Here is a 17,972-nt window from a genome sequence, read left to right as displayed (position 1 = left end):
TACAATGGTGACTCGATGATTTACCTTCACCTCTGTTTTCAATTTCTCGAAATGTGATAACAGTTAATCAATTTTTCCTTTTTACATTTAAAAGATGAAAAATATTCGAGAATTTTTTTGTTTCTTTTTTTTTTCATCACACCGACGTTTTCATAGTTATCTGCGAATGAAAAAATTGTACAATAAATACAAAAATGCAATTACTTTTTCAGTGGAATAACGAAACTGTGATATCGTTAATTCGGTGCATTAATTCAAAGAAACTTAAAAACGTATTTGAAATTATTCATTCTCGGCAGAAATTTTTTGCATAGTGCGAAATACGGTAGTCACCTCGGCTCGTCACGATGAAATTCTCTATTTCGATTTGTATGCATCACGATTGCAAAATACATCTCGACATCTGCATCAGGCGCCACATTGGCGCGAAGTGATTTCTATTCCAGCTCTTGCAGTCAGGTTCGTCCCTTCTTCGACTCACGTACGTTGTATTATTCCAACCTGAACTTCCTGATTTATTGCTCATCGTCCCTCGTTCTTTTTCTCTCTTGTTGTTACGCTTTTTCTCTCTCTCTTTTTTTTTCTTTTCGAGTGTCGAAGATTTCTCACGATTTGCCAGCGGCGCCTGCCTACTGTCCTTATGGCGTATTTTTTTCAACGGTCATTCGTCTTTCACGCTGGTCATCTTAACGGATGAAGATCTTCGAAGATCGGACTCTGAAGAGCTCCGGGGCTAGCCGTTTAAACGTCCACTCGAGACTACCCGTCGATGATCCTATGAATCATTCATTATCGTCGTTAAGTATTCAAACTCTCGTAGATTATTTATGTTTTAAAAATCCATTTCTTCGTTTATGTAGTCATTTTTACTCTAAACAATTTTTTCGGTTTTTCAGTGAAAATACTTGATGAACTCATCGCTTTTCAACACCAGTTTTTTTCCTTATTTAATCAAATTAAACAAAAATATCAGTTTCGTCATTACGAATGAAGAATGAAATCTTTGTCAATTTTATTACATTATATCTTTTACGAGAAGAGTTGATGGTTTGTGTCACGTGCCAGTACGATTATCGGACACGACTGTTCATCATTCCGTTTGCACGAAAATTTTTCATAAATTGATGATGAGGAGTGAAATAAATTTTGACGGAGTGCGATTTCTATGGCATATATACAAACCTTCGATTTCGACGGAGTTTTTTTTTGATTGCTTCTTTTTCTATATTTCGTTAATGTCGAACAACCCGTTTTCACTTCCTCTCGAATATAGATCCACAAACACGTGTCATCGGAGATTTTCCAGAAGCCTGGAGAGCGTACCAATCGGTAGAACTCGTGAGATTAAAGTCTCAAACATCCCGTGCTCTGTTCACTACAAACAAACTCTCGGGAATCTAGGAACGTGCATCAATACGTGAACGTTTGGATTGAGAAACCCGCAGAGTGATCGCGCCCTCTGCGTGAATTCTCTTCGTGCGATTTGTAAAGCACGAGATGATTTTCCTGTTTATGTTTTCTCAATCTCGGCCTCGATCATCTGTGAAGTTTTAACAAATTTACGAGGTTAGATAAACTGCCGCGACTCTAGATACGAGGTTAGATAAATCCGAGCAATTGCCGAGTGAAAAAAAATACACAAATTACAGGAGTATCGTCAATGTGATTTTCGGTCCAAAAAAGCTACGAATGTCATTTCTCCGAAAGTGTAACTCGCCTGGAATGAGAATTTGAAAAAAAAAAACCCGTTCCATCAAAATGTAATGTGATTTTGAATTAGAGAAATAACTCGAAAAATTTGCGAAATCGAGAATGAAGTTTTGGACAGAAACTTTTGTTTTAAGGAAGTTGAGGCATTAGAATGAAAATGATGTCACCGCTTTTAAACCGATTGCATCTTATAAAGTGAAGTGTAAAAAAAAAATCAGTTAAACTTTCAAACAGTTTAGGAGTGTCGTTGCTGAGAAAAATCAATAACAATTTGGGCCAAATAACATGTAAACTTATGGAAGTCAAGACACATTCGGTGATATCTCCGTTAAAAATGATGCTAAAAATATGAAATTTTTTGGGCAACATGAGCAAGGCTTGCCGAATAATGTCAATTTTTTTCAGATTTATTAGGAGATTTGCTGAGATTATATTAATAATAATCTGTTTTCCGTGCAGTTTTTTGAGGCTAGGACCGTCACTGTTCGTGTTTTCGACTGAGCTTTCACCAGTTTTTCGTCTTTTTTTACCCAACTTTTCTTTAAAGTGCATGCAACATTGCCAAACTGTAAACTGGCCTAACTTTTGAAAGGTACAGGTCATCACTTTTGGGTAAAAAAAATGACTGTACAGCCTCAACTTCCTTAAACGTAATTCAATTGAATTTCTTTTAGAACGGAGATGAATTAAAAAAAAAATAAAACAGTAATTGGACAATAATTCTCATCGGACGTTAATAAAGCCGAGAATCCTCGTAGAAGGTAAAAATAACCGAGTTGGAAGTAATACGAAATGTTGGGAGAGAGGGAGGAAAGTGTGTTGACTCGGTCTGTGGTCTCGCTATTTCAAACGGAGATCAAACGAGCCGGAAGATACATCGGCATAAATGCTCGTGCGTTTGAGGGCAGGCGAAGTTGGGTTTCCAATTGGAGAAAAAGATGATTCGTGGAAGGAGTTGAAACACGCGCTCCACCTTCATTAAATGCGTGATTCGTTTCGGTTTGCAATAGAATTTTCCGTCTTTACGATTTCTCGGTAAGAATAGTGTAACAGCAGCCTTAAAATTGAGGTGAAATTGTTGCAATTCTCGGTGGGATCGACTCCACCGTTTCAATTAATCATTAAGTCGTAGAAAAGTTAATCGAGGAAAGAAGAGACGACGAAAAAACGTTGCACCAAGTATTTTCACGACGTCGATTAAACATCTCGATTAAAGCCAACGATTTAATTAGAAAAGAAATGCTGCTGGTTAAACCCTTCTCGCTCGAGGAGCTCCTCTTCGAGTTTACGCATAAATACCATATACAAACTATATAAAAACGTCAATATATATATTCAACTCCAATTATGCTTGTATATGAGCTACATATATAGATATAGGAGCTCGTTTAATAGGGCTAGAAAACATTCTCTATTGCAACACCATGAAGAAACTTCTGTTCATTGCCTGCGAGTGCTTTAGCCAGCACATTCGTACTTTAGGAATTCACGAGCAAAACCTCCAATGAAAATGCCACGAGACAACGAGCCACTCTGTCGTTCTTATCTCCGCACGAACTCTTTTCTTCTCCGATTCCCCACTCGACTCGAATTTTCGTTAAGAAAAAGAAGGAACGGAGAAAAACGAGGAGTGCAAGACGACACCATGAAGAGATAAAAGATTATGGCATTCCTTATGCTTGTATTCAAGTTTCGAATTATCAAATGAGAAGCGTCAAAAATAAATGGGCCAACGTGTCTTTCGCAAAGATTCGATTCGAATGATTTTTCGAGCTTCTGAAATGCCAGTTTTTGACTCGTTGTTACTCGTTTTTCTAGTTTTTCGTCTTGATAATAGTTTCGATAAAATTGAAACTGGAAAAGACGATCACAAGTGACTTTTTTTGTACCACTTATGGGCTAGCGAGAGAGCCTACTTTTCTAGGGGTCCTTGAGACTGCACGTGTCTATACACTGCGCCACTATTTTTCCGTGGGAGAAAAAATGAAAAAAGAAAAAGGCAACGAGCTTCCAGACAGAGACGCTGCTACTCTTCAAAGACGCGATATCCGTTTAAACGAAAACTCTTTTATACGCACCACCGAAAGTCTTCAACGATATCCGTTTCAAGCTCCAAAGATATCTGGCCAGACGCCCCATCGCTTGAGGACAGTGGAAAATCTACGGTAGCACGGACACTCGAGTATGCGCTTCGTTTTTATTTATTTTTCACAAGAAATCTTTATCCCTTTCGGAAATAATGACTTTTTCAGCAAAACTTCTTTCTATTCCTATTGTTATCAATTTGAATTAACCGGCTAACTGGTAAGCTTTTTTTTAGTTTTCGTGCCAAAACTTGTACGAGCCAATAAGTTACCGAAATACGTGAAAATTTGTTTCTGGGGGTTTTCGAGGTTGCTGATTCTATCTCAGCTGCCCTTGAGAGGGGTGAAAATGAGAGTTGAATGTGAAAGTTTCAGATTTTTCGATAGCATGTTTTTGTGTCATATTACATAAAAATTACAAGTTTTTTAGGATACTAAGATCTTTTATCGAAATCAAACGAAATTTATTACCCCCAACTGGACGCTTTTATTCAGAGAAAAAAATCAATTCCCTGTCCAAAAAATTTAATCAATTGAGTCGATTGACTTTGAAAAAAATTGGTAAACGACACGAAAAATCAGTAATTTTCTCCCCGCTGAACCCTTGTTTTTCACTCCTTTGGGGATAGTGAATTTTGTTTTATTCCAATAAAAGTCTAGTGTCTCGAAAAACTTAAAATTTTCATGTCATAGAGCCTGAATACTTGCAGGTAAAAAATCTGAAAAGTTCACCCCTAACTCTTATAATTCATTCCTTGGTAGGTAGCTAGTTTGTTTTATTTCGATATAAGAGTCTGGTGCCCTAAAAATATACATTTTTTATGTAATATAGCATAAAAACTTTCCATTCAAAAATCTAACAATTTCACTCTCAATCCTCGATTTTCAGCTCCTTTTAAGGGTAGAAAGGTAAAAATTAAATTTAAAAATGGAATCAGCGACCCAAAAAACTGTTGTATACCAATTTTGTCGCAATCGGTTGAAAATTAAAACCCTCATATCAATAAGTACACGTATGATACATTAATAAAATGAGCCCGACTTTTTTTCGTACATATCTGGTACAATACCAGTCAACCGGTTAAAAGTATGTACACTAAAGAATAAAGTTAGCGATTGAAACGGACTTGGTTTCTCGCTACGAAAATAGTTGTTGCACGAAACCAATGAAGCGTTGGTACAGCTAAACAAATTCATGTTACGACAGCAACATATCTACGAAGTCAACCAATTCATTTATTCATTACAACGACTTCCGCTTAGTCAATTTGATAATGAAGATTTGTTAGAACAGCCAAAGAGAGTATGCCCAAGCAAATGAATAATACCAGTTATTCAAACAAAATCATTTAGTTTCGAAGATTTTTTATATTCATCTAAAAAAATTTATGGAAATTTTTTATTTGAGCATTTGATATTCAATTGAAGTAGTTCACGCACGAAACAATTTTCTCAAGAAAGACTTGAAAATTAGACAGAGCTTAAATGCGTAGTCGATTAACACACGTTTCAAATTTCAAAGGGTTCGTCTTATTGGTTATTGAGATAAACGTGCTTAACAATGAAGTATATAACGAAGGTCTGGGAAAAAGATTGAACGAAATTGGTAACGAGCACTCGTATAACCTCCCATTTGCTTATTTCGGAATTTTGTTTCTTCTTGGCTCGGGCCATTCCTGTCACAGCCTTCTGTCTTTTTATTAATACTTTTTTCTTGATCCATTCCCCTTTGCGCTCTCTAATGCGATTTTTTACATTAAAAACTACAGTATTTTCCCCGGGGACGAATGAAATTTCGGGTTCGGTCAGTGATGGATCCCCGATTAATTAGTGGCTTGTAATTTCATTCGCCACAAGATGAGTTGAAAAAATTTATTTACAATTTCTAATTAATAACTGACATTAATTTAAAGTGATTATAATTTTAATTAGGGAGTAAAAATCGATCCAATTTAGACACCCATAAAATACAACCCTTCCGGCATGATCTACCTTTTGTAGGATCTACCAAATCTTCGACCAACAAAATACATTTGGCTTAATGAACAATTTTTTTTCTCAGTCCAATCAATCGAGTGAATTTATTTTTTCAAAGGGTTAACAGATAGGAAAAAATGTATATATCGCATCAGGAAAGAATTCAGTTGTTAATAATTCATGCATATTTCGCACTTTTCCACAACTACACAATTAATCTTCTCCCTATTTCACTTACTCGTCAGCTTCCCCGTTCAATTTATTGTTTCATAATTTTTCTTTCATGGCATTCTGCCTAATTTCGAGGTTCATTCGTTCACAGTGCACTTTTCTTTTTTATCAGTCATACTGAGATAAACGTGGCTGATAAAAACTGTGATGCTCTCGGTTGCTGACCCCCTCGTCATTAGTTGATTTTAGTCTGTATCTTGGAAAAGATACACAAGCCTATTGCACCTCTAGAGAAGCGAAACGCTCGCAGTCATTTCCAGCCTCATTAGTGGCATTCGTCAGTCACCTTCATAACATATTCATACATACACGTATATGAATAAGTGCATGTATTCCCACCGCTCGAATGCATTTCCCAACGTATTCTGTATTTTCTCTATTTTGCACGTGGCTATTCTCGTTTCGCACGTCACAAATCCCTCGAGCCCTACGTCTCCGTACGTCTTTCGTACAGCAACGCGATACTTCACTCTCCTGAGCTCTTGCGTCCCGTATTCGAGAAAATTTCTCGTCTAACGAGCCGCACGGGCCCGTAATAATTGTTACAGAATTTCGAGTAAACAGCCCCGAACACTTCCTATTATTACACATCGCGAGATAAAATGCACCGTAATTGCAGAACTAATTTTGATCTCCGCAGTCTCCACAATTACTTTTCTTTCTTGTACCTCTGAGTGGCCATTATCGAGACACTAATTAAGATTCACGCTTCTCTGACTCCGAACCACGACACATATTTCTGTTCCGCGACAATGCTATATGTTTATACGAGCTGCAAACCCAAAAGTGGTTTAGGCATTTTTCAAAGTAATTTCTCCGGTTGAAAAGAGCATTTGGAGCAGTTTCTATTGCAAAATTTTGTATTGCATTTTTTAATTTTTCATTTTAATTTCTCACTGTAATAGAGGGAGACTTATGGCTTACTGTTTTAAATAAGTTCACAGGATTTATTATCTTCAAGACGTTTTATGAACTCTTCGCTTTTATAGATGATCCCAGCACAGAACGTTGAAGGCTTTTTAGTGCCGCAACATTGTAAAAAATGATAAAAAAACGTGAGAGCTCGAAAAAAATATCGATTTCGCACTTACCACGAGATTTCACACTTCCCGGCCTGAGAATTCGGGGTCAATAATCGTTCTGCTGTTTATAGGCACTTCGCGATGGGACAAAAAATTTTGTCTAGACACATCGAGCTGTGGGATCGCGCTTTTTTCGACCCGCCAAAACTCTTCTCCTCCGATCCTTTCGCTATCTGCTTAGCACATGTAAATAAAACATTTGAATTAAGATTAATTACATTTAATTTCATCTGTGTGATATAATAATGAAGATAAATAATGAAACCGTAACAAAATGTAGATGCAAGTATTTCAAAAGGGGCAGCGCTAAAACTCGACTGTGAATGATTTCACACCTTGAGAAATCCGTCGTAAAATTGAATATTCACGTTGCTCAATGTGACTCTCGTACCAGAGGTGGAAAAATTATGCAACGATGTTTCCTCGAAGAATTTTTATGGACGAGAAAGATCACAGGGATTGAAAATAATAGCCAAGAGGCTCATTCGACGACAAGAGAGCACACTTTTTGTCTCTTCCAGCTCGAGAGCCCCTCGTGTCGCCGTGACATCAGCCATGGACCACAAAACTCACCAGGAATATGATTTCCCCCCCCCCCCCCCCTCGCGGTTCCTCGCTTCGTTAAAGTCGTTTCCTCCTCGGGTTTCGTTAGATCGAATAAAAAAATGTTGGAGCACAGGCGCTTCGCTTCTTCCTGCCACAAACGTTTTTTCCTCCGCATATATTCGAATTTTAAGAGTTCTCAACTATTCTTTGCTAGGGAGAACAAAACGAGTTTGAATGAAAACAAAAATGATAAAAATAGAAAAATATGCAGAAGGTTAATGATTTTTTCGAATCAGAGTCGTTTTTTGACCAATTATTCTTCCAAATCCTGCAGTGACGAAGAAAAATGAGGATTTCCCGCGTTTTCATTTTAATCACATTCGTTCGAACGATTTTTCTTTTCCTCTCCGCATGATGAATCGCTATTCGTCGTGCTTCGGGAGCCAAACGAAGAACAGAAGGAGTCGTTCGCTCGAACTTTTACAAATACGTGTGTATAAGAATAATCAAGATTGAGATCTCGCGACACGTGAAACAACTTGGAATAACAAGCATGGTGAAGCTTGTATTTCGAGTAATCGGTCAATTCTGAAATTATACGTACACGGATAAAACGAGGCCGAAAATTCTAGAGGAAAGTACTAGGAATGTAGTATCTTACTGAATTGCAGCATTAATTCAAAGAGCAGTAATAAGAATTGTTTCATCCACCATAGTAAAAATACCCATAATTTTATTCAAAAGACTCGAGAGTCTTTTCCTCTATAAGCATAGTAAACAATCTTTTCAGTCACTTGAAACGTTTATATTGTAAAGTATGCTCGAGCAACCCTGAAAAAAACTAAATGTATGATAAAATGTCACACGTATTCGGTGTATATTTGTGTATTTATCATAGAATTTGCCATGCTGACAGTCCAAATTTGTGATTTACGATACATTTCCACTTATCAGTAAGTGTTAGTCTGACATGATGAACACGTGAAAAAAAAACGACATATAGTTCTGACGTGCATTACTTTTTGCTATCCGCATAAAGCGTTTAGAACTCAAGGGACGAAAAATTGTGAAATTGAAAAAATACTATGCCGTTTGTAATCGAGGTTTAAATGCTTTTAAAATTCATGAAAAATAGTATATTCCTCACTATATAGGAAACTAATCCATTTTCACCGTGTACACAAGAAGTATTTCTCTCGTATTAGTGGCATAATAATCTATCAGACATTTCTGAAAAAAAGATGGTGTGGGAATGAAGAGACGACAAAAAAGTCATGTCACGAACTGAAAACAGCGAGAAGGGGGGGGGGGCAGAGACGATGATTTTTTTGCTCGTGGTCCTTCCTATAGGGGCATTATTAAAAATTACATGCTACGAGGTCTTAGCCGGGGAGTAAGAAATTGTCGCGAGAACGAAGAAGATGGCCTGTATAACGGATAAAACGTGTACAGTCCGCTCCAAAGGTCGCCGAAAAAGAAAAAAAAACAGTAAAGAAAAAAGCAAAATCGAGAAATATCAAAGCATTTTTTTTTTTTTTTCAAAAATCAATCTTTAAGGTGGAAACGAAACTGATTGTTCACTTGATTCGAGAAAGAACAGGGGACGCTTTGCCCATTTATAGTTTGCTGTCTCCTTAGCAGTGGCTTGGTCGCAACTCTCATTGATCAAAATCTCAACAACGCGATGCGCCGAACGAAAAAAGCCTGCAAAATGCTTAGTTCTCTAGACTACGAAGAACGACGGGCGGAGAAAGGCTTAGATCTCCTTTGCAACGCTCTGTATATACGCGTAGCCTATCACGTTACGAATATTATACGATAAGAACGGTTAGCACGAAGCGTACAGAAGGATGCAACGATGATTACAATCTGGTCTCGTTGATGCGGTGGTATCGTCGGTCCTGACAAGCCTCCGCGTATATCTCGGATCTCAATGCAGATCGAGTTGACACGATCCACCGCGACGGACTTGGACAAGCTCCGTCATCACGGGCGAAGGAAAGGTTTGCCGGAGGATTTGCCAAGTGCAAAAAAGGGTCGTTGGGAAGGAAAAACGCGGAGGCGCGCACGCGATCGCGTCCTGCAGGGATGACCGAAGCGCATCATCGGGACGAGCACGTCGGATGCCATTATCGTTGATCGTTTGTTAGTAGCGTACAGGCTAATCCGCGAACAGGTTTCACACGTTTTCTATTCCCTCGTTCACTCTCATCGATGCTATAACTTCTTGTCGCTGATCAATAAAGCTTCGTGACTTTCGCATGCCATTTCGAGAGCGAAGACGCCCGGGAATTAATTACGAAATGCAGTGGAATTTTTCCGCTGGCGGCCCAGAATTTGTCGTCTTTTTAGTCGGACTGGCAATTCATACTTCTCACATTACTTAGTTCCGATTAAGGCGCGATCTTTCTCTGTCTTTTCCTCTTTCATTTTTCGAACACACAATGTCTGCTGGCTAAAGATACACGCCTGAACGAGTCCCCTGTCAACGGCGTTTCGGTGCTCAGAAACGCTGCGTGCGAAACTGGTCGAATATTAGGGCGCTAAGAGAGAGGCATGGGGACGTTGCCTCTCAAGTATTTCAAATAGACGAAGATAAGTTAGGAAAATGGCGTTTTAGCACGCGCGGTATGGCGCGGCAAAGTATCGTGGCGAGTCGCGATGTCGTATGGAGTCTAAAAGCGCATGGGCTCGAGCTGTGTCATCGTCTGGCCGCGCACTCGCTTTCCACTTTTGCATGGATCCCGAGACCTTTCTACTCGCCTTGTCTTATCGCTGCTGCAGCTGCGATTCACCGGTGTCACATCGAATGTGCTGGAAGAATACATATTTATGTACATTTACATTCGTCCGCGTGAAAACTTTCGAGCGCGTTGCAGAAGCGGCTGAAAGTTCACGGTCATTTTTCTGCACGACGCACATTTGATGGGATACCAACTGATCTGAGGGCTCGCGCTCGCTCCGCCCGCGAATCCGGATTAGCTCGTACTCGGCATCGACAGCTAAGCTATCGCTCGAAAATTTCACGGAACACGTTCTATCGGAGAAAAATTTTGACGTCGCCTGTAATGATGGCAACCGAGCGGCGATAAGGGAACGCTCGTCCACCCCAGCGCCGAGACGCGGGTGAACGTCGGGCGACGATTCTCCCATGCGATTCTCATTTTCCATACAATAAATATCATCGCGGTCGCGATACGTTTTCACTAATAAAATAACAGTAAAACAGCTACTCGCGAATACTTCTGACGTATTTTGCTAGTCATTTCCATCGCGGAGACAGCACGTGCGTGCGCTAAAAATGCATCTCCCGAGCATGCGCATCGATGCATCTCATCTTCCCTCTCCCCCCTCTTAATCTTTTTCTATTTTATCTCGCTGCGTATATCGTCAGTGTGAGAGTATTTTACTATAGCGTATGCTATACTGTAAACACGCACTTTTGCCCTCGTACTATCTCGAGGAGGCACGAATCGCAAATAGCGTGTCGGCTTCTTCTTGAGCACCGAGACGTCCAACTGTCTGGTAGCCTTGCAAAAATAGGATTGTGTCGCGCACTCCCGAGACTCACGACCACCCCTTTCCCCGCCTCTTTCTCTGCCACCTATCTCAACGTCCCTTTTCCCAAGCTCGCAAATGCGGGAAGGAAACACGATGCTCTGGACTCACGATGTAACCATTTACGACGACGCAACGACTGGAGGAAAAAATTCACCCCTGAAGAAGGTCACCGCGGCTGGTGCGTTATTTCATCAGGATTTCGCGATGTTCGGCTCGAGTTACTGACTCAAAATTCCAATAGGTTTACTCGAAATCTTCGCAATTTCGGCCTTCTCTCGAACCTCGTGCATGCGTTTACATTTTCTGTGGCAGTGATTGTGCGTGCTGGACGATTCGATGCCAATGAATATATCAGGAGCATTATGAATTCCTCATTCCTTCATCCGAATTCTCCTATTTCTTACGTTCGGCATTGATATAAACGAAGGAATAAATAATAAGAAAGAAGTTCGAGTAGGTCGTTAAGAATGCTTGGCACACGCGGAACGAGAGGGAAGCGATGAGAACGATGGCAGGTCACGTTTAAGAGCGTTTCCGGTTATAATAAAAATCCAAGATCGTACGTACATGTAACACTTGCGTAGGCAGGTGCGACCGGAGAGCTCGCTTGATTATCGATTCTTGTACTTGCGGTTTTATAAACACAAGACTATATAGAAATTCATTTATATATATTTGATGGAAGAAGCTTTGACGTGGACTCCCCTCGTACATTTAAAAAACGTTTTTACCGGACGTACGAGCGAGAATAGTCACGAATTGAAAAGTCTGTACGACAGAGATAAAATACATTGATCCCCTGCTGAATATATGAACGATCGTTGTTTCAAATGACATCGATTCTCACGCTCGACATGATCGATGTTGAAACATATTTAGGCACGTGGAAAATTTGAAGCACGCGCGCTCTCCGTCCTGCGCTTCTTGTTGTACACAACTTCCACGTTCGAAGAGATTCGAGGCGTCAGAAAAGGAAGATATTTTATTTAAGGAAGACCATGCGTTATACTTGTGATTCGAAAAAGCAACTGAATCTTTTTGAGCTTTTGATGATCAAAGAAACGATTAAAATTTATTCTCGCAATTATTAAAATGATGTGTAACTTATTTGTTGAAATTGATAAATTTTTAACACAATGTCTGCGGTTAAGGAAGTTGAGGCATTAGAATCAAAATGATGTCATCGCTTTTAAACCGATTGCATCTTATAAAGTGAAGTGTAAAAAAGAATCAGTTAAACTTTCAAACAGTTTAGGAGTGTCGTTGCTGAGAAAAATCAATAACAATTTGGGCCAAATAACATGTAAACTTATGGAAGTCAAGACACATTCAGTGATATCTCCGTTAAAAATGATGCTAAAAATGTGAAATTTTTTGGGCAACATGAGCAAGGCTTGCCGAATAATATCAATTTTTTTCAGATTTATTAGGAGATTTGTTGTGATTATATTAATAATAATCTGTTTCCTGTGCAGTTTTTTGAGACTAGGATCGCCACCGTCTGTGTTGTCGACTGAGCTTTCACCAGTTTTTCGTCTTTTTTTCCCATCTCTTCTTTAAGGTGGTTCCTCCACGAGATAGTTAAATTAGGAAATTATTTAAATTTGGCATAAGTATTGTTTAACATGTGAACAACACCTTTATAAAATTTTAACAAGATTCACCATCCCGAACCCGAGATATATGTAATTGAAGTTGACTCAATTAACACGTAACATATGGACCATGCATAGGCAAACAGCACATTATCAATTCTACCGTTAGTACTAAAATTAGGAAGTTTATAAAAAACGAGGAAAAGCTAGAGCAGGATATCACAGATATTGTGAAAAAAAATCAAGGTGATTGACCATCTAGTTTGACAGATATAGTCCCGAGAAGTACGAAGGTTTAGGCTGCATACGATATATTTTGCAAACGAACAAGCGACGAATGTCGTCTGTATAGGCAACCTTTTCTGTGTTGTTGAAGCGTAGCCCGGATAGTTTCGTCTAAAAATTTACTCGCGATGTCAGATCAAAAATACTTTTAGAATAAATTTTACGAAAGAAAATGATATTTGTACTATATCTGCTGTCACCGAGTACGTATATAGGGTCTTTACAAAGTTATTGATTACGATCCGAACGAATTATCAACCCTTTTAATATGCAGACGGTACATAACTTTTGGTTGGGGCTGTCGTAGGGGATCGACCTTAAGGTTGTTGCTTAAGGAAGTTGAGGCATTAGAATGAAAATGATGTCACCGCTTTTAAACCGATTGCATCTTATAAAGTGAAGTGTAAAAAAAAAATCAGTTAAATTTTCAGACAGTTTAGGAGCGTCGTTGATGAGAAAAATCAATAACAATTTGGGCCAAATAACATGTAATCTTATGGAAGTCAAGACACATTCAGTGATATCTCCGTTAAAAATGATGCTAAAAATATGAAATTTTTTGGGCAACATGAGCAAGGCTTGCCGAATAATGTCAATTTTTTTCAGATTTATTAGGAGATTTGCTGAGATTGTATTAATAATAATCTGTTTTCCGTGCAGTTTTTTGAGGCTAGGATCGTCACTGTTCGTGTTTTCGACTGAGAGCTTTCACCAGTTTTTCGTCTTTTTTCCCCCAACTTTTCTTTAAAGTGTATGCAACATTACCAAACTGTAAACTGGCCTATCTTTTGAAAGGTACAGGTCATCACTTTTGGGTAGAAAAAATGACTGTACAGCCTCAACTTCCTTAAAATTTTTGAGATGAATAGATATTGATGAAAATTTTCCCATTTGTTGATACATATTTCCTGAATACACTGTTTCAAGGAAAACTGAGGTTACCGAACTAATTTCGGAGAGATTAAACGTTGAAGTTGAGCAAAAATGTAATTTCATTACATCTGTTGAATGGGACAGAGTCGTTGTCTTCACACTTTTTTGCTTATATCACTCGTATTAATGAAGAAATTCATTTGAAAAACGACAGATCAGATGAGGACGATATATAGAATGATTTTATTGAAAAGAACAGATAGTTTACCGACTAAAATAACAAAAAATCGCCGAAAATATGTGACTGCATCACGATCATATCGGGTTAACTGAGACTGCCGTGTAGAAATGCGGCAACATTGCAACTACGACACTAACGGGAGCAATTCCGTGACAGATTCATGATTCACACTTTTACAATGCGACGGCCCTCGACATCAATTGATTCGAAACTTTTGACATTCTCGTCACAAATCACTTTTCGTTTTTTTCCAGCTTTAATGAGCATAGTGCGATGCTTATAAACGCGAGAACTGACAAATCGACCATTCCATCGATGAGATTGAGGTTTTTTTGAATTTGTTCTCCATCATTTTCGTTTACCGCAGTCGTTGACATGATAACCTCCAAAAACGCCGGACGAAAAAAAATGACAGGAAAACACAGAGGCATATAGGTCTCACTGCATCCAATCCAACAGCTGAATATGAAGAAATCACACAACGTTGCCAAACTTTGTTGGTATTTCAACGCAATTTTCAATCATCGAGAATAAATTTTCTATCAACTTTGGATGATTAAAATGAACGTATTTCTGAATTATAATCAATATTATCATTCACAGAGTTGAAAATTTTCGCATTGTTCATCTGAATTAAAAGTAATCATTTATTATCTATAAGTTGGCATTGCTGACGTCACTCAATGCAAAAGCATAGGAGTTCCGTCCCTTACCCCCACCCTCTCAAAAGATTTAGCAACAACCTTAAAGTGTATGCAACATTGCCAAATTGTAAACTAACCTAACTTTTGAAAGGCACAGGTCATAACTTTTGGGTAAAATAAATGACTGTACAGCCTCAACTTCCTTAAAAAACTTTCGTAGTAAAATCCTCAAGCAAAATGTGACAACAGCCATTTTCTATTTGTATGCGTATGCATATCTATATTTTAAACCAGCTGGCTCATGCGGTGTTGTCAAACTTTCCACCGTTTGTGTCGTTATTATTCGTTAATTTCAAATAAGTGTTTTTCTTTTTCCATTCCCAAGTGATTTTAACCGGTAGCAAGGCTTTCTCAAGACATCATTGATATCTGAAAACATTATATTTTCTTATTCTCGGTTTTTGCCTCTCCAAAGTTGGGAGGATCCTATTTCATTAAATCCAAATCTTCGCACAGAGAGTGTACCTGCCATGAGAGCCCGTGTACAAAAAAATGCGATATTCGTTAGTTGATTTCTCGCCAACTAGACGGTAATTTCTATAATAATTCTGGGAATAGATGCACGCTTTATATTTATACAATATTTCTAAATTTCAACTCTTAAAGTTGGAATTTTCGATTTTCATTAGATTCGCGTGGACTTTTTGTAATGGCGATAAATCAGGAGCGCTATCCGACTAATTAGCAGAAGCAATCGACTTCCTGTTCGGGGCGGTTTTTGCTCGTATTTTTCGTCACTTTTCATTTGTTTCGACGCAGAGCAAGTCTAGATTAGCCCTAAACAATGGCTGAGCATAAACAATTATTGTCTCTACACAAGAAAATAGTAAGAGTCATTCTGGTGCGTTTATTGAAAGAAATAAAGGAATTGCAACGACGATTAGCGAGGTCGCGTCTGAAGATTTGAACAGTGCGTGTGCTTTTAATTCTCGCAAGACTTTCGGTAGCTAGAGAACGAGATGGTGTTGGCCGGGCCGAGCCATCAGTCAGTGAAGAAAGAGGAGGTATGCAACAGGAAAAAAGAGTGGAGTAAAAGGGAGAGAGGAAGAAGATGGTAAGATCGAGAGCGTGGAGTGTGTGCACGAAGCGAGGATATTTTCGGAGGTTGTGAAGAGTCGGTTGTGTTTGGTGGGTAAACTTGCGTAAATGTTGTGTGCAAGAGAGCATCGAGTATGAGCCTGGCAACGCCAAGTGGAAATGGAGACTGAGCTATACGCAGGAGCGGAGAGAAAGAGAGAGAGAGAGAGAGAGAGAGAGAGAGAGAGAGAGAGAGAGAAAAAGGAGCGAGATTAGCCAACCCCCTCTGCAAACCCGCCCGATTCAGACGCGAAGCGTGCGAGAGGGTGACAGGTGCCGAGTGCTACCATAAATCGCCCTACGAGACCGATCTTCCAAATGTGAAAGAGAGAAGCCTCCGCGTGATGCTGGAGGGAAACACTCCGAGATGAATCTCGCTATCTTTAGATTTCGTTCGTTATACGCACGGGAAGGTTAACGCGCCTCTCCCACTTTTAACATACTCTCCCTCCCTCTCTCTTTCTTCTTCCTTTTCGCTCTCTCTTAATTTTGCGGTTTGTTGTGGCATTTAAGAGCCTCGGGCAGGTGCTCGTCAACAAATCCGTTCAATTTTTAAAACCAACTTGACGCAACGCTATTTATCATGAAAAAACGCTGCTCTTACAAAGAATTCAAAAATATTCTGAATTTCATATTCTATTTTTTCGTCACGTACACTAGTTTCTTGAGATTTATAAATTTAGCAAAAGAAACAATCCCTCTGTGTATTTTCGCACTACGAATAATTTCTATAAGTGATTGTTATTGATAAACATATTCCTGAAGCAAATAATGATAAAACATGTTGGATTCGTCATTCAATTTCGAGAAACGATCGCAACATTTTTTCAACGCGGAGAATTGTAAAGGAAATGAGAATATCGAGGAAAAAAAAAATTCACAAAGGTCCAGTAATGAAATTTTCAAATTAACAATAAATTGATGGAAAAATTGATGGGACGGAAAAAATGTTGGAAATAATCTTAGTCCGAAATGTTCGGAATAACTACTGTCTTCTTAAAAAAATAACAAAAAAATAACAAATCACTTACGAACTCGCTTGAGGTTAATTAAAAATTGATGAGCTGTGAATAATGGGTGAAATAAGTGGCATACGAAAATTGCGTCCAAGTCGGTGCTTCATCATAACGTCAACGAGTTTTGACATTGGTCCAATTTAGAAGCCTCTTGTTGCAGCTCCGGCAAAGCGATTAACTCACACTAGCTACGGTCCATTTTTTTCGTCCATTAAAAACATTGTTTCTAACTTTTATTCAAGAAGTGAAGATATTTGTGCTGAGCTTTTGCAACCCGTTGAAAAGTTGTATCGCAACACACTGCGAAAGCTCAACTGGTCGCAGCTGCGAAACGATATTTTTAACTGTCATTTTTACCAATGAAAAAATAATGTCGAAAGCTATGAAAATTCAGGGTGAAAGTTCCGCATGATTTTTTCGTACGAGCCAACGACATAAATCCGAGGGAATTGAATGAATGAATCCCTGGCGAGGAACTCGATACGAAGTTTGAGGCTCTAATGAATGAATTAGAGTACGAAATCATGAATGAAGGTTTCTTAGATGGTCGCAAGGTTTTCGCCGATCTGAGGGAGGGGGAGATAAAAAGGAGAGGGAGAGAGAAAAGTGCAGCGGCGGAGGAGGAGTGATGGTGGTAGAAATTGCTCTCTTTACTCATTTTCTCTGTTGCTCTCCAACTCGAGAGATGGCAGAGAGAAGATTGGGGATTCATGCGAGTAGGTTGATGTCCACGCACAGTTAGCGAGGTCCACGGCTCTATATATTGATATACTTCCGAGCCGAATCTAACCGGGGGCGGGAGAAAATGAGAGAGCTCGTCGTCGAGAGCCACGTAAATCGTTTGTCTCTCTCGGCTCAACGACGTCCCCGCTCCTCATGTACCGATGCTTAACTATTTCCAGGCGCGTTTAATTAATCTTGAACCAAAAACGTCGACTGAGGAAAACGGCCGAGTGCAGCTTATATCCACCACCTGGCAGAAATAGCTAT

The 17,972-nt window shown here is 39.1% G+C and overlaps 1 long non-coding RNA gene across 1 annotated transcript; it reads right to left on the bottom strand.

The window, feature by feature from the left end:
- Nucleotides 1-20: 20 nt before the first annotated feature.
- LOC122407696 (uncharacterized) lies at nt 21-7,410 on the bottom strand. The gene is made up of 5 exons (XR_006260259.1): nt 7,350-7,410; nt 7,094-7,257; nt 1,183-1,540; nt 334-775; nt 21-160 (listed from the first exon to the last, which is right to left on the bottom strand). It is a non-coding gene; the product is annotated as an uncharacterized lncRNA (long non-coding RNA).
- Between the last annotated feature and the right edge of the window lie 10,562 nt (nt 7,411-17,972).

The sequence above is a fragment of the Venturia canescens genome, chromosome 3 (genome assembly GCF_019457755.1).
Source record: "Venturia canescens isolate UGA chromosome 3, ASM1945775v1, whole genome shotgun sequence".
In the NCBI taxonomy this organism is placed as follows: domain Eukaryota; kingdom Metazoa; phylum Arthropoda; class Insecta; order Hymenoptera; family Ichneumonidae; genus Venturia; species Venturia canescens.
Note: the sequence above shows the minus strand (reverse complement) of the source record. Positions and strands in the feature narration are given on the sequence as shown.